This window comes from Bubalus bubalis, chromosome 1 (genome assembly GCF_019923935.1).
Source record: "Bubalus bubalis isolate 160015118507 breed Murrah chromosome 1, NDDB_SH_1, whole genome shotgun sequence".
NCBI classification, from domain to species: Eukaryota; Metazoa; Chordata; class Mammalia; order Artiodactyla; family Bovidae; genus Bubalus; species Bubalus bubalis.
In genome coordinates, this window is record NC_059157.1 from 83,206,535 (window position 1) to 83,225,350 (window position 18,816).

Genomic DNA, 18,816 nt, shown 5'->3' on the forward strand with positions numbered 1-18,816 from the left:
AGTTTATATGGGTTTGATGAGATTCTCATGCTCTAAGAGAAGGAAATGGAAGGATCACAAACACAAAACTGGATACTCTAAAATACAGACTTAGTAGATAACTAAATTGAAAGGCATTTAAAAATTTTAAGAAATAATTTTCATTCTTCTTATAAAAGTCTGTAATTTATTACATTATTTCTTATGGTAGAAAGATTTTTTAATCAATCAAGTTATTTAACCAATAAGAATATGTCCATTCATCACTCATTTCCTATGATTGTACAGTGCTCAGACCAGCTCTTCAGGGCCCAATGGACTGCAGCCCACCAAGCTCCACTGTCCATGGGATCTTCCTTCTTCCAGGGGATCTTCCCAAGCCAGGGATCAAACCCGTGTCTCCAGCCTTGGGATGCTGATTCTTTAACACTAGTGCCACACGGGAAGCCCCATGGTTATGCAGTAGACCTTACTAACAGTAACTGCACCATCTCCAAAATCTCAATTTCAAACATCCAATTCTTTGATGCTTATCCTCTGAGCACAGTAACAATACTGCTCATACTCTCAAAATTCTTCAATTCTTCTGGACCTCCAATCTACATATTCACTTTCTATCTCTTACCTGGTGTTCTCATTTATCTTCTGAATTTAAATTCCATGGCCCATCAGTATGTACAAATGGTTATTTGTACATACACCCACAATTCTTTTGCTCATTTTTCTCTGAAGTTTTATTTGCTTGACCAAAGTCCCCCTCTCCTTAAAGATGTTTTTTTTTTTTTTTTTTTTTTGATGGGTTGGGTGGTTTATAAACTAGTTCAGGCCAACTGTTCCACTGTGACCTTGGTCCTACCATCCATCATCTCTCACTTAATCTATGAATTTGTTCTTGAAAAGCACGCTTTCTCTCCTGGATCATGATTTCCCATAGTTACTACACAATACCTATAATGATAAAGACATGCTTTAATGTAAGACTGGGAGTTTTTTTCCCACAACCAAGACTAGATTTTTTTCTATAAATGGATGATGCTTTTTAATAAATTCTACTTAATTTACTTAAATGCTGTTGACTTCACAACCCACTAATAGATTTTTTTCTATAAATGGATGATGCTTTTTAATAAATTCTACTTAATTTACTTAAATGTTGTTGACTTCACAACCCACTAATGTTGACTGACCCACAGGGTCAGTCAGTCCTGAAGGAAATCAATCCTGAATATTCATTGGAAGGACTGATGCTGAAACTGAAGCTCCAATACTTTGGACACCTGATGTGAAGAACTAACTCATTGGAAAAGATGCTGGTGCTGGGAAAGATTGAAGGCAAAAGGAGAAAGGGGCAACAGAGGACGAGATGGTTAGATAGTATCACTGACTCAATGCACATGAGTCAATGGCAAGCTCTGGGAGACAGCAGAGGACAGAGGAGCCTGGTGTGCTGCAATCCATGGGGTCATAAAGAGTGGGACATGACTTAGACTGAATAACAACAACAAATGGGTCTAAGCCTCAGTTTACCTAAGGTCCCAGTGTCATGATTCTCCTTGGAAGGGGATCAGAGGCAGAATTTGAGAAAAAAATTGCCTTACCAGGTGGACAATGGAGGGTGTGGCTGAGCACAATTCCCAAATCTAGGGGCAGCTAGGGCAGTGGAGAAAGGGCTGGGCTCCAAGTCAGAAAACTTGGATTTGTTTGGGTCACCTTCTACTTGCAGCTTCCCTGGTGTCTCAGACAGTAAAGAGTCTCCCTGCAATGTGGGAGACCTGGGTTCAATCCCTCGGTTGGGAAGACCCTCTAGAGAAGGAAATGGCAACCCACTTTAGTGTTCTTGCCTCGAAAAATCCCACGGATGCAGGAGCCTGGCAGGCAACCGTCCATGGGGTCACAAAGAATTGGAGACGACTGAGAGACTAACACTGGATTGGGAGTTTTTTCAGTAGAAAGAAACAGAAGATGGGGTTTAAGTAGGGAAGAGCACAACCTTAAAGGATATTATTAATAGAGATATTTTAGTAGCATATCATAGACTATAGCTGGATAAGAAGAAAAACACAAAGCAAGTGGCTGTACAGTGAAGGAAGCTGGTGGCCAGATAGTTATTGTTGTTCAGTGGCTAAGTCATGTCCCACTCTTTGTAACCCCTGGATTATGGAAGAAGTATTGTGCAAATTAATAGCAAACAAAAATGTGGCAAAGACGGAGAGGATGCATGGTAAAGTATAACATATTACTCAGATAAATGTTATTATTATTGTAATCAACTCCAAGAAAACAAAGACAGACTATGGTTCATTTATATTTATTTTTCATTTTTAATACTTGACAAGCAGAGTAATTTTTCAGGTTTATTTTCTGGCACAGCAAGGATGCTTCTCAAAGGTCTATTTTGCATAACAATTTTTGTCCTGCCACTTGAGATTTGTAACAGGAAAAGAATAGCTTTATACCCCTTAATGTCCTACCACCCAGGTAAACTCTTTAACTAAAGTCTATTGTAGTGATTTGCATTTTTGTTACTGCAGATTCGTACATGACAAAAAATAGTAAAGTATAATATTCTGCAATGAAATGATGTAAATACCTCAAAATTATAAGTTTTTTTTACCTTCTACATAGATGACATCCAATGAACTAACCAAATATTTAATGCAAACCAGTAGTTGATTGATATTCTTTTAGCTACCACACATTCAAAACTGGAGTAGTAGTTTTCTTCTTTTACTACCCATCAAGGATCCACAACTTGACTTCATATTGTAATCTCCACTCTAATCAGATTTTTTGACCATTGTTTAGGAAACAGGCAGAAATCTGTCTAACATTATCTTTAACATTATCTTAATCCCTTTGTTTCATTTTGTTGCTACACCAAAGATAACAATGAAGCTCATGTATGCATACATTTTCAGAAATGTTTCAGAAATTCAGCACAATTGCTTTGCACCGGAAAGCATTTACTGAATGGTTTGTTTTCAATGTTGCCTGAAAACCAGTTTTACTTTTTCCCAGTACAACTTATGGATTCAAAATAACCACAAAAATCTCCTTTGAAGTTGGTCAGAGTTCTGAGCTGAAGTAAATTCTCCTGGGAAAATAAAGAAAAGCTCCAAGATGATTTTTAGAACTGCTTTACTCCACCATGTGTCCAATACTCCAACTTCTATTAGACTTCTAATGAGATTGTTGATACAGAGACAATATTGAAGGCTTATCAATTTACACACTTATTATGCTAGCTACTCAGACCAAGCATTCATCAAAATATCTAAGGGACCCAAATCTTGATTATTAATATTTTGAGTATACTTGTTCTGTGATTTACACAGTAAACCAGTCTCTGATAATATGTGATATATTGCCAACCATTATGTACTCTGTAAATTACTTCAATATGTTCACTTAAAATATCTATTTAACAGGGAATGTCTTAATATAGACAATACTTAGCACTATGCAAAGTGAAAATGAGCTTTTTTTCTTTACTGTTTATTATGTGGAGCCATTAATTCACATTATTGACTGTTAGAGTCATACTGGTTGACAAAATGTACAAAATATTTCCTTCTATTGCAAATCTTGAGGTATTATATTAAACGTCTATTTAAATGGAAGTAGTTATTGTTTTCCCATTTTATGATGATGCCTCTTTTTTCCATTTGGTCTTTTTATCATTTTGACCTTAGGTTAATAAATACAAGAAACAATTTAAATGGAAAGATTATTTTAATCTTAATGCTTTCTAGGTATTAGATCTTTCTGCTCTATTGAATAGGAGTAAACATTAAAGGAAAATGAACACTTAAAAATACTGTTTCATCACTCTGTTTGAACCCTCAAGCTACTAAAGATAATAAACAAGAGGAAAAACAGAGGGAATCAAAACGTAGAATCGCTGTAGTATATTCGATGTCACTTCATTCTTTGGAGGTTCTGCTTTATTGTCAGAAAAACAAATTCTTCCAAAGCATGAAAATATTGTCTTAATAGGACTCTTTTAATAGACTGCCTAAGACTTTCATACTATTCAAAGTTGCTTTAAGAAGCAATGGGGTTTATCCAACGGCCAACAGGTAAAAATCTATAAAGACAGGCTAAAAAAGATTAAGTGCTCTCTTGAGAAGAACATAATTAAGAAAGATTTCACTGAAATACACAGAACTGAACATGATAGAAATAATGTCAAGCAGACTATTTTCCACTTAAAGAAGATAACAAGATGACGGTTCAGGAATGGGACTGGGGAAGAAAGGAAATTCAAGGCAGATGTCAGGAAGTACTTTTTCATTAAATAGATCACAAATACTTGGGAAAGAAGTCTAAATAAAAAAAACCTAAAGGTGAAGTGAAATCATTGGCTGTAGGGATTAAAGAAACTTTAGTACACATTTTAAATGCAGAGCATAAAATCAGAGAAAACATGATTTATTTCCCAGCTTAACATGCTTTTTTTAACCTTAATTAAACAAACCCAAAATAAAGTATGCAAATCAAATTAATTTTAACTTATGAAAAAAGCAAAAGAGAGAGGTAGTACTAATTTTACTAAAGACAGTCTTTGATCTACTACATGTAAATCATTTATTCAACAAAGTGACTCTAGAACTGTCAAAGTCCTTTTTATTCTGAGTGATTATGACAGGGACTATAATCAGGCACCAATGTTCTATCTCAGAGATCTCTTAATGCAGTCACTTTAAGTCACAGAATCATACACTTTTGAAAACTTGCCAGTATTCTAAAGATTATTAGATTTGATTCTTTAAATTTGACAGAAATTAAATGAATACATATTAAAGATTGCAGAGCCAGAACCCCAAATCAGAACTTCTAATGTCTCTTTATAACTTCATGTCCTAGAAGAATTCAGACCAGCATATCCAAGACTCTTTTCTTCCCCCACCTCCCAAAGTCTTGGTCTCCTATTTTGCATATTTCTAACCCTCGGTCTGAAATCAGTTATTCTTAGAAGCCCTTGTTTTCTGTGGTGGGAATAGTTTTTACAGAAAATAACTTGAGCTTTTACAATAGAATTGCAAAATATTTGATTTTTAAAAATTATGAGACCATACTGTTATTTCCACTTCTTATTAAATATACCAGACTCATTCATTGTGGTTTTAAAATCCTAGGACAAAAATCTAGTTATATCCCATTTTTTCCCCAAGTATAAACCATGTTTACTAATGTACTGTGACTTATGAAGTGAAAGTGAAAGTCGCTCAGTCTTGTCCAACTCTGCGACCCCATGGACTAGTCCATGGAATTCTCCAGGCCAGAATACTGGAGTGGGTAGCCTTTCCCTCCTCCAGGGGATCTTCACAACCCAATATTTTAACTTAAAGGAGTAATATAACTTGGCACAGCCACTATGGAAAATAGCATGGAGGTTCCTCAAAAAACTAAAACTAGAATTACCACATGACCCAGCAATTCCACTTCTGGGCTTTTATCTGAAGAAAATAAAACACTAACTCAAATAGATATGTGCACTCCCATGTTCATTTCAGCATTATTTACAACAGCCAAGAAATGGAAGCAACCTAAGTATCCATCAATGGATGGATGGATAACTATTCATCTATAAAAATAAAGAAAACCCTGCCATTTGCCACATTATGAATGAACCTTGAGGGCAATAAGCTAAGTAAAATAAGTCAGACAAAGATAAATACTATGTGATCTCACAATTTCACTTTTATGTGGAATCTAAATGAACAGAAAGAAGACTCTTAGAACAGACAACAGATGGGTGGTTGCCAGAGGAGAAGGAGGGAGGCAGAGGTGAAATGGGTGAAAGGAAACAAAAAGAAGAAATCTCCAGTTTATGAAATGAATGCCATGGTGAAGTAGTATACCTCATGGTGACTGTAGTAATGAATATTGCATTGTACATTTGAAATTTGCTAAAAGAGTAGATCTTAAAAGTTCTCATTACAAGTAAAAAACTTCTGTAACTATGTACAGTAAAATGAATGTTAATTAGATTTATTGTGAGGAGCATAAAAACAAGAAATCATTACATTGTACACATAAATCTGTTACATTTTAATTATATATCAATAAAAATAAAGATTTAAATAAACGGTCTATATTGAAATAATATTACACATTTATAAATGTGAAATAAATATCTGGTAATTACATATTATAGTTTATTTATTCAAAAGGATTTTACTATTATAAACAGTGCTGTGATGAACATTGGGGTACACATGTCTCTTTCAATTCTGGTTACCTCAGGGTGTATGCCCAGTAGTGGGATTGTTGGGTCATAAGGCAGTTCTATTTCCAGTTTTTAAAGGAATCTCCACACTGTTCTCCATAGTGGCTGTACTAGTTTGCATTCCCACCAACAGTGTAAGAGGGTTCCCTTTTCTCCACACCCTCTCCAGCATTTATTCCTTGTAGACTTTTGGATAGCAGCCATTCTGACTAGAGTGAAATGGTACCTCATTGTGGTTCTGATTTGCATTTCTCTGATAATGAGTGATGTTGAGCATCTTTTCATGTGTTTGTTAGTCATCTGTATGTCTTCTTTGGAGAAATGTCTGTTTAGTTCTTTGGCCCATTTTTTGACTGGGTCATTTATTTTTCTGGAATTGAGCTGCAGGAGTTGCTTGTATATTTTTGAGATTAGTTGTCTGACAGTTGCTTCATTTGCTATTATTTTCTCCCATTCTGAAGGCTGTCTTTTCACCTTGCTTACAGTTTCCTTTGTTGTGCAGAAGCTTTTAATTTTAATTAGGTCCCATTTGTTTATTTTTGCTTTTATTTCCAATATTCTGGGAGGTGGGTCATAGAGGATCCTGCTGTGATTTACATCGGAGAGTGTTTTGCCTATGTTCTCCTCTAGGAGTATTATAGTTTCTGGTTTTACGTTTAGATCTTTAATTCATTTTGAGTTTATTTTTGTGTATGGTGTTAGAAAGTGTTCTAGGTTCATTCTTTTACAAGTCGTTGACCAGTTTTCCCAGCACCACTTGTTAAAGAGATTGTCTTTTCTCCATTGTATATTCTTGCCTCCTTTGTCAAAGATAAGGTGTCCACAGGTGTGTGGATTTATCTCTGGACTTTCTATTTTGTTCCATTGATCTATATTTCTGTTTTTGTGCCAGTACCATACTGTCTTGATGACTATGGCTTTGTAGTAGAGCCTGAAGTCAGGCAGGTTAATTCCTCCAGTTCCATCCTTCTTTCTCAAAACTGCTTTGGCTATTTGAGGTTTTTTGTATTTCCATACAAATTGTGAAATTATTTGCTCTAGCTCTGTGAAAAATACCTTTGGTAGCTTGATAGGGCAGAGAAGGCAATGGCACCCCACTCCAGTACTCTTGCCTGGAAAATCCCATGGATGGAGGAACCTGGTGGGCTATAGTCCATGGGGTCGCTAAGAGTTGGACACGACTGAGCAACTTCACTTTCACTTTTCACTTTCATGCACTGAAGAAGGAAATGGCAACCCACTCCAGTGTTCTTGCCTAGAGAATCCCAGGGATGGGGGAGCCTGGTTGGCTGCCGTCTATGGGGACGTACAGAGTCGGACACGACTGAAGCGACGTAGCAGCAGCAGCAACTTGATAGGGATTGCATTGACTCTATAGATTGCTTTGGGTAGTATACTCATTTTCACTATATTGATTCTATTGATTCTTCCGATCCATGAACATGGTATATTTCTCCATCTATTAGTGTCCTCTTTGATTTCTTTCACCGGTGTTTTAATGGAAGCAACCTAGATGTCCATCAGCAGATGAATGGATAAGAAAGCTGTGGTACATATACACAATGGAGTATTAATCAGCCATTAAAAAGAATACATTTGAATCAGTTCTAATGAGGTGGATGAAACTGGAACCTATTATACAAAGTGAAGTAAGCCAGAAAGAAAAACACCAATACAGTATACTAACGTGTATATATGGAATTTAGAAAGATGGTAACGATAACCCTATATGCGAGACAGCAAAAGAGACACAGATGTATAGAACAGTCTTTTAGACTCTGTGGGAGGGGGAGAGGGTGGGATGATTTGGGAGAATGGCATTGAAACATGTATAATATCATATATGAAATGAATCACCAGTCCAGGTTTGATGCATGATACAGGATGCTTGGGGCTGGTGCACTGGGATGACCCAGAGGGATGGTACGGGGAGGGAGGTGGGAGGGGGGTTCAGGATGGGGAACACGTGTACACCCATGGCAGATACATGTTGATTTATGGCGAAACCAATACAATATTGTAAAGTAATTAGCCTCCAATTAAAATAAATAAATTTATATTTTTTAAAAAAAGGGTTTCAGTTCAGTTCAGTTCAGTTGCTCAGTCATGTCCGACTCTTTGCGACCCCATGAATCGCAGCATGCCGGGCCTCCCTGTCCATTACCAACTCCCGGAGTTCACTCAAACTCACGTCCATTGAGTTGGTGATGCCATCCAGCCATCTCATCCTCTGTCGTCCCCTTCTCCTCCTGCCCCCAATCCCTTCCAGCATCAGAGTCATGAGTCAACTCTTTACATGAGGTGGCCAAAGTACTGGAGTTTCAGCTTTAGCATCAGTCCTTCCAATGAGCACCCAGGACTGATCTCCTTCAGAATGGACTGGTTGGATCTCCTTGCAGTCCAAGGGACTCTCAAGAGTCTTCTCCAACACCACAGTTCAAAAGCATCAATTCTTCGGCACTCAGCTTTCTTCACAGTCCAACTCTCACATCCATACATGACTACTGGAAAAACCATAGCCTTGACTAGATGGACTTTGTTGGCAAAGTAATGTCTCTGCTTTTCAATATGCTATCTAGGTTGGTCATAACTTTCCTTCCAAGGAGTAAGCGTCTTTTAATTTCATGGCTGCAATCACCACTAAATTCAAATTACTATACCAGGCTATGAGGGATGGAGGACATTAAGATTAATAAAAATGCATTACTATTCTTAAGAAGTTGAATAGTCCTTAAGACTATTCAACTTTCTATATATTGAAAGGGAGAAAGCATAATAGTATATAGAAAGGGAGAGGGAGAATATATAGAAAGGGAGAAAACATAATAGTAACTTTTCTGTAAAGCAGTGTAAAATAAATGCTGCAAAATTCCCTTGTCCCTCCCCATAAAAACCAAAACAGATGAGAAGAAAGCAAAATTCCTAGAAATTTTGGGTGGAATTTTAGTTATTAGAAGAAAGAGCTTAAGAGATAAGCAGGGAAGAAGCTAAAGAATGAAAGAGAAGCTAGATAATAATAAGCTGGATAATAATTTTATGAGATAGGATTACAGGTCAGAGACACTTCTTCCAAAGATAATGACTGTAGACATCAGAGACTGAATGATACACTTAATAGGACAGCAGATTTTCTTGAGGAAAATATTAACTTAGAAAATGAACTAATTATAAATCAACCAATCTTTATATTCCAAATGAAATCTCAGCACGTTATTTCAGATCCTGCTACAATACTAATAAAATGTGAATATTTGTTTGCTGATGAGCTTCATTGAAAAATAAAGTGCGGCGATAACTGCGAAGAATCTGAAATTTACCCTACTTGCAAGTTAACAAGTTAGCCTGCTACAGTTTCATGGATTCTAGCAGAAAATGTAACTCCTGGGCCAGAGACAAAAAGCATTATAGTTCACAGTAATGGCAGTAGCAAAAGTCAGTATTTTCTCTACCTGGTTCCTCAAGCCCTAATTCATGCAGGAGGATCAGGTTTTTCCTAATTGAGTGCTTGGATCCAAGATCATACCTACCAATGAAAATCCTGGCATTCAATCCAATTATGTGTATTAAGAAGATGAAATGGTTAGATAGAATCACCGACTTAATGGACATGAATTTGAACAAACTCCAAGACATAGTGAAGGAACAGGAGTCTGACATGTTGCAGTCCATAGGGCCACAAAGTGTAAGACGTAACTAGTGACTGGATAACAACAATGATGTGCATTATGAAATATTTCCACAGATAATTTTGATTTACATTTTTATTAAAACCACTTAATAAAAGTTGAATTTGAAAAAAAGGTTCAATAAATTTGAATCGCACTGGAAATATATCAATTACTGAGAAAATCTTTAAGTAAACTTTGTATATGTCCAGCACAATGCCAGTAGTAGAAGGGACAAAAGAAATCTTAGATGGAATTTGTTTTCTAAGAATTTATATTCTAACTGAAAATATGAAAAAAAAATTAGAACATGCAACACAGACTAAAAGATTAAAAATAGGTGTATAAATAGAAACATTTCAAAATAATACTTCTTATGGTTTATTAATTGAGAATTGGTTATATGTGCAAAAGAAAACTTCAAAGTTTCAACATATACATATATATATATATTCTCCATGTAATAAAAGGCAATGTACATAGTCATTAAAAGTATGTATGCTTAAGTCAGAGATCCTTTGCTGAAATCCAGCTGTTTGTCTTATAGCAAGTAGTTATTTTAACCTCAATTAGATCTCTAAGTCCTTATCTGTAAAATAAGCATAATAATTGAATGGACTTCATGGACTGTTATAAAGATTAGAAAGTTAATATATGTAAAACACTTGTAAAACTCTCTGTGACATAGTAACTACTATATTTTAAGTTTAACTGTTATTTTTAAGTACCAAATAGCTGCACTCTATCAAGAGACACATATGCAACTGTTTATTTACTTGACTCTATTTCTTACAAGATGGTAAATATCATGAGATTGGGTACCATATTGGGTTTAGTGCATGTACAATGCCTATACAATGTCAGATATATTATAGCCATTTTATACTTACTTTTAAAAGGGTGGGCAGAGGGCAGGGGATAAAAGAAGGAAAGAAGGAAAGGAACTCCAAAAAAAAAAAAAGTGAATGAAAACAGTCTCTTATATTTTCAGATATATATGCATTTAATTTAAATACAGCTGCAACATTTTGTTGAATAAGTAAGGGGCAGAAATAAAGATGGGCTATCTGATGGATGAGAGATTTATAGGGCTTTAAGGAGGTCATGGATGGGAGGGTCTTCTGTGCAAAGAAAACAGCATAAATATAGATATGCAGATGTTAAAAGACATAGAATCTTTAAGAAAAAATGTATTTTCTGTGGTCTCAGTGCTTCATTCATGGGGAAAATTGAACAAAACGAAGCTATAGTGGTAAATTAGATCCAGACTTAGTAAGAAGTGATATGTCATTACTTTTTTTTATATTGAACAAGATAAATTCAAGGTTGTCTTTTTCTGTTTTTTATTTTTTGTTTTTATTAATTTACATACATATTTTATGTTTTAGGTATTTTTACATTTTTTTTTAAAGAAAGATCAAATGTTTTCCTTTAATTTTGCTAGCTTTGGATAATTTGGTACAGTGGCTATTTATGAAAAATAAGTATGTGCAACATGTTTTATCACTCTGCTGTTGGAAACCTGAGCCAGTCCCCATGCTGTAAGACCCTCTGAATAATTAAGATATAGAGCCATGATGCTGTAAATCACAGGGTTAGCCCCTAGGTTGGAAAGAGCCTCGGGTTTTGGACCGCCATCCCCCCAACTGCTGAATCCCCTCTACAACATCGCCACCAAGTGGTCACAGAATCCCTGTGGGAGAAACTGGCCTGGATTTACTCTCCAAATCAAACAGAACTAAAATTTAAATATACTCATAAAAAGTGGTGTCTTAAGACCTGTATAATACTGATCTCTAATGCTCCTAATTCTTGAAGAAGACTCATCTCTTTTTCAAATAGAGTTTGAGGTTTGTATTTGAAACATATTTTAATTTTAAAAGTTTTCATTTTAAAATATTTCTTTCTATATACAGCATCTTTGACAGAGGCAGGGAAAGAAGAAGAGGCCAGGAATTAATGAACATGAACATAAGTATAGCGAAAGAAAGCAGGAAAGAAGAAAAAGGAATGGACAACACACTAAAAACAGCATAGTGTGCCTCTTCTATTGGCTTTTGCATTTTATTTTTAAGGGATGCGCATGACTTTGTTATAAAAGATTTATCAGTGTCACAAGTAATGAGACATAAGCTAGTGTTTTTATCAACATAAGCAATAAACGCTTAGATGTTTAAAGCACTTGGCAAGACATAGGCAGAATTTGAAATGAGTTGAAAGGAATGATCACAAATAATGCAGTATATGCTGCTTGTTCCTAAAATACACAGAGGGTTCTGCCTTCTTATGCCAACTCTGTTCAGGAAGTGATTCTATTAAGCTGAAGCTACAAATCCTTATTGGTCACTTTATAAAGCAACTATAATAACAAAAACAAAACTAAATAAAATACTGATCCAACTCAGAACCAAACAAAACTTTTCATGGTGAAGAAAACAAAAATTATTTACCCTATGAGAACAGCAAACTAAAGTGCCTTTGTTTAGCCCTCAGGGAGATAACCTGGCCCTGCCCACCTGTGAATGACTGTGACATTCTTGAAGTTACTCGCACATTCCCCTGCCTGAAGTGCTAGGGCTTCCCTGGTGGCTCCGTTGTAAAGAACCAGACTGCGAAAGCAGGAGACGTAAGAGACATGGATTTGATCCCTAGGTTGGGAAGATCCCCTGGAGTAGGAAATGGCAACCCACTCTAGTATTCTTGCCTGGAGAATCCCACAGAGAGAGGAGTCTAGGGGGGTACAGTCCATGGGGTCGCAAGGAGTCAGACAGGATTAAAGTGACTAAGCATGCAAACACATGAGAACAGCAGGTAATTGTATTCATTCCTTATCTCAATAAACACAGAATTATTTATGGATTAAAAATAATATCCCTTCTGGAGTTTGCAACTCCAGGTACCCCTTTTCTGAATAATAGAGAAAACCACAAAACTGAAGGTATCGTTGATGTGGCAACAAGATATGTCATATTCAGACACTACTGCCAAAATTTTACTCCTTCATCCATCTCAGCATTATTTTTATGCATTTATACATTTTTACACTCTGCTTTGTTCCAGGGTCACACACACATGTATGTGCACACACTCTCATGTACACATGCACCACCACCCCTACCCCCACTCCCAAAAATTCAGTGTGTAATTGAGTGACATAGGATGAAGGGAAAATCAGAGAGGGAAAATTATAAAACCAGGTTCAATAAGCCATACCAGGTGGCCCAGTGAAGTAAAAGCAACAAATGATCGTGAGATGAACCTAAGAGCAGGCTCTAAAACCTTTTTTCTCAGACTCACTGGACCATCATTATCATTTCAAAACTGCTCATTGTACTGACTGTGTCTCCACTCTCCATGGCTGCCATCCAGTCATTACAGTCTTTTCTGCAGTTTGTCAGAATGATTGGATGTTGCTCTTTGGTACCCCTGCTGATGAGGAAAGTCAGTATAGCTTTTAGGAATGGGTCTGGGACAGTGATCTGAAATGAGTGACGCATCTTTTCCCTTTGAAACCACATAAAGAATGTATCTCCTATCACCAGCTTTCCTCCTAGAACCTGCTCTTTACCTGTCTGAAGTTAGTGGGCTCAGCATTCTAAGTTTTTACAAGCATTCCGTTTTCTTTGGGCGGAGGGTTAGATCTTTGTTTTTGTATTTCAGTAGGGACTCTTTCCTTACAAAGCAAGGTAGGTATTTTTTTTTTTTTTCTTTTTAGGAGGAGGAAGAGAGTAGATAACAACCAAATAGAACCAAAGCCTCTATATTTTGAGAAATAAATCCCTATTATGCTATTTTAACTCATTTGATTAAACAGAAAGATATTTTAAATGTTCAGTTCAGTTCAGTCGCTCAGTTGTGTCCGACTCTTTGCAAACCCATGAACCGCAGCACGCCAGGCCTCCCTGTCCATCACCAGCTCCCGGAGTCCACCCAATCCCATGTCCATTGAGTCCGTGATGCCATCCAGCCATCTCATCCTCTGTCATCCCCTTCTCCTCCTGCCCTCAATCTTTCCCAGCATCAGGGTCTTTTCAAATGAGTCAGCTCTTCGCATCAGGTGGCCAAAGTATTGAGTTTCAGCTTCAGCATCAGTCCTTCCAATGAACACCCAGGGCTGATCTCCTTCAGAATGGATTGGTTGGATCTCCTCACAGTCCAAGGGACTCTCAAGAGTCTTCTCCAACACCACAGTTCAAAAGCATCAATTCTTCGGCACTCAGCTTTCTGCACAGTCCAACTCTCACATCCATACATGACCACGGGAAAAACCATAGCTTTGACTAGACGGACCTTTGTTGGCAAAGTAATGTCTCTGCTTTTTAATATGCTGTCTAGGTTGGTCATAACTTTCTTTCCAAGGAGTAAGCATCCTTGAATTTCATGGCTGCAATCACCATCTGCAGTGATTTTAAGTGTAGTCTCTGACCAAATACAGCTGAAGATTTGATAAAATTTACTAAGGAAAAAAAAATGTAATCTACATGTAATTGATTCAAAATATTTCATCCAAATATAGTCTCTACAAAGACCTATTGTCAAATAGTAAATTTCAACTATTCAACATTCCCAGCCACATAGCATATTATTTCAGTCACTGTTCTAGACATTTTATAGATAATAATATTGTTATCTTTTCAAAAACCCATTGAGATAAGAATCATTCCTTCATAACAAATTAAGAAACTGAGACAGCAAAAGACTAAGTCACTTGCCTGGAGTTAGAGAGCTGGCTGGTGGCAGAGCCAGAATTCAATACACTGCAGTCTGTTCCCAAGCCCTGATCTCATTTACTATGCTAGCTTGCCTCTGAGAGAGGTGTGAAGTTTCTGTGCTGACTTATCTTCTGGTATTAGGCTTTTAGTTTTATCATCATTTATTTTGATGCCAGAACCAGTCACTGTAACTTAATTTGGACAGTGCTTAGATTATTTGAGATCATTTAGTTAGACTCACAAAACAATACATCAAAATTAATCCCAGGTGTGGTATGTCTCTTTTCTAGAATTACTGAATTCATTTTAATGTTCTGTGGCTTGGTCTCTTCACTTATAAATGTGGGATTTTCATATAATTTGTTTCTCAACTACAAAAGGAAACTGAACACGATATGATTATATAAATCAAGGCAGTTAAACTCCCTGAAAATCAGTGCATATCCAGCAGTCCTCAAACTGGTAGGACATCTCCCTAAGGATACTGCTTTACTTTTTTCTCAACTGATAAAAGTACATGAACCGTGGGTATAGGATTCCCTCAGATGGCACCCCACTTCAGTACTGTTACCCGGAAAATCCCATGGATGGAGGAGCCTGGTAGGCTGCGGTCCATGGGGTTGCTAAGAGTCAGACACTACTGAGCAACTTCACTTTCACTTTCCACTTTCATGCATTGGAGAAGGAAATGGCAACCCACTCCAGTGTTCTTGCCTGGAGAATCCCATGGACGGAGAAGCCTGGTAGGCTGCAGTCCATGGGGTCGCCCAGAGTCGGACACGACTGAAGCGACTTAGCAGCAGCAGCAGCAGCAGATGTTGCAAAAATGTGATTATGGGACCACTACTTATATCTACTCCATCGAAATCTCTGGAAGCTTGGAATCAGAATATACAATAAGCTCCCATGTGATCCTTATATACTAGAATTTGATAATCATTACTCTTGAACAAGCCTTGGTTCTCCAGCCTGCTGACACATTCAATTCAAATTGGGAGCTTTGAAAAAAATTAAACTGAATTAATTATAATCTTGGATGGTATGAGGCCTGAGCATCTGATATTGTTAGTTGCCAGCTGCCTCGTGTTACCTGTGCACTTAAGCCTGAGAACCACTGCCTGTCTTCAAGTTCATAGAAAACTATGCAAAGGGCACACCGTTTCTCATTTCAATAATCTAGGAATGATTACTATGTCATTAATTACTACAATAATCATCGTTTTCAACCTATGAAAATGTTGAAATGCATGTTCCATCCTTACTGTCACAAGACTAAATACCCTGGAGGCTACTGTATTGATTTCCATTTTACCAATACAACAGGAGTATCCATGGTCCAACAAGATTACGTGACAGTGGTCATGACTACATGGCATTTGGGGTTGTTTATAACTGTGCTTGTGGAGTTTCTTGCTCTGACAGTATATGAATATACTAGAGAATGCAATGCTTTTATACACCCTAATCTTCAAGCCCTAGTTATGCTCTTGAGACTTAAATACTATTCATGAGTGATGCTATAGAGCCTGTTAAATCTCCTCACTCTTTCCATATGGAAATACTTTGCTCAAAACTGTTCACTAGGGACAGAGGAAAAAACAAAAGAGGAAATTATTTAAAATACATTGAGATTTTTATAAGGACATGCTATATACTGTATACTCAAGTGACAATTTTGAATGGACCATGATGACCCAATACTTTAACTTTGTGATTTAGTCTGACATTAACATCTTAACTTCCCAGTTCAACAAATTCAAGTTCAATAGTGTAATGAAGCTGGATGCCACACTTATTGCTGCTTTTAGAATGTACTTTGGGGAAATTGATTTAGGCCCTTTTTATCCTTGGGAAGTATGATTTTATGCTTTTAACTTTGAAAATGAAAACAATATGTAATAATATGAACATAGAAATTCACATCAAAAATGAGTGGGGCTTAAGAACCAACTGGCTAGAGACACATCCCTAAGTTACTCTGGTTAGCAAAAGCAATAGATATGTGGAGACAAAAGTTGATGATCAATCGAGAACAGCAAATATGGCATTGCATAAAGAAATGACAACTGTGGTTCCTGATAGTTATCTCAGCATAAAAGCTGTAAGAAACATGCCCCACTTCAAGATAATCCAGGTAAACAAACCTTGTACACAACTCAGGACAAATCAGATTTTCTTAGCCAAGACAGACACCCATGGATTTGAAAAGGTTTGCAGATGGACTTCACAAATGATACCTTGGAGATAATTACATCAGTGGAGAGGTAAAAATCCAGTGGCTGGGATTTTGAAAGCATGTGTTCCATTTAATGACAGTTTAAAAAAAAAAAAAACAACTTTATATGATGTATTGCAGATTTTACTTACTATCCTACAAGAAAACTGCAATACAGTATACAAAGGCAAAACAGATCCATGTACAGTTAGGCAGTGATATGCTTCCAAACACTGATGTTCTTTCTTCTCCATTCCAGCTACATCATGTTGCTCTATGCCACCAGGTACCTGCCTACCTAGAACTAATACATCTGGGACTTCTATAACAACCAGGTATCTTATGTGACTGCCTCATTCCCAATCAGCAGAATCTTTCTACAGTGACCAAATTAGATTCACAGTCCAATAAGACTACATGTGACACACCAAGCTGAGTCACATTGGCTCTTATATTTTAAAATTATACAACTTAAAAAGCACTGGTCCATGAGAAGGAGCTTACTCTAGAAAATAAATCAATGTATCATTGCTTTTATCAAGAAAGTCTCTCCCAAAGAATTGTCAGCTGAGTTTCACAGTGTACTTTGTAATGAAATGGCTTCACTTCTCGGTGCAATGCTTTATCTTGTTGCAGACCAGCAGAAAATGATTCACAAACTTGGCAGCCATCTTCAGACTAGATTTGGGGTAGCACTGTTTAAAATATTTATTTACATCTATAGTATCTATCTATATGTATCTATATAGTATCTATCTATATATAGAGTTTAATAGTAGCCCCCTAAAAATTATACCCTCCCCTAACCCACAGAACCTATAAATATGACTGGATTTGGAAAAAGGATATGTGCAGATGTCATTAAGTTAGAGAGGAGATCACGCTGAATTATCTAGGTGGGCCCTAAACTCAATGTCAAGTATCCTAACAGGAGACACAATATGAGAACAGACAGAGATTTTGGAGAACACCACGTGAGGACAGAGGCAGATATTAGAATTATGCAGCCACAAACCAAGGAACACCTGGAGCCACCAGAAGCCGGAAGAAGCACAGCCCTTGGAGGGAGTGTGGGCTTCAGATTTGTGAGAGAATAAATTTCTGTTGTTTTAAGCCACACAGTTTGTATGTATAGTAGCCCTAGGAAGTTTATATAATGCTGTAACTTTCTGTTACGTTAACTTCTAAAAAATCATCACATACATTCTTTAGGAACATATTTTAGTGAATATAACTATATTATAGATATATACAAGTATATGCAAACACATATATATATATGCATAAATGCATGTCAAGGACAGTGATTCAACAACAAATTAAAATTCAATGGTTGCAATTCATAGTTTACGTAGTTCTTACAATTAGTCAAGCAAAGGACTCTCAAACGGTTAAGTACATTTAAGTCCACGGAACACCAAGAATGAAATGAGCCACTTGTCCCAAATATCTCTACTATATTTTTGTTAGAAGGGACTTTTTTCTCTTCCACAGAAACATCATGCCATGAATTATAATAAGAAACTGGACATGGCATTTATGGCACGATTTCTGTATACACATAAAAATATACCTAAATATATAGAAATACAAATTTATACAGTTATCACTTGAAGCATAAACTGAGGAGGCATTAATATGTGAGTTCATGATTTAAGTGTAAGAAATTCCCTTGTCTTTTATTTCCAAGTGCAAACTGATTTGGAAAACGATTGTGAGAATGCCCTATAATTAGCCCAACCATTTTATTTTTTGTTCTCTTCTTTCAAAAGGGAAGGAATAGTTTGAATCTCATCAGAGTGAACCACAGTGTTCAGGCTCTGGATTTCTAATCCATCAAGAATAAGACCCTTTCCAAGATCTCTCACCAATATCACTTTCCTCTTTCTCAAAGCATTTATCCTACAGTTCACCATGTACAGTCACACCTGCATGGTATATTCACATTCACTGCTGGAACTGCCAAAGAGTGACTTGCAGTTACCAAGTTTCTGTTAAAATTAGCTAGGCTCT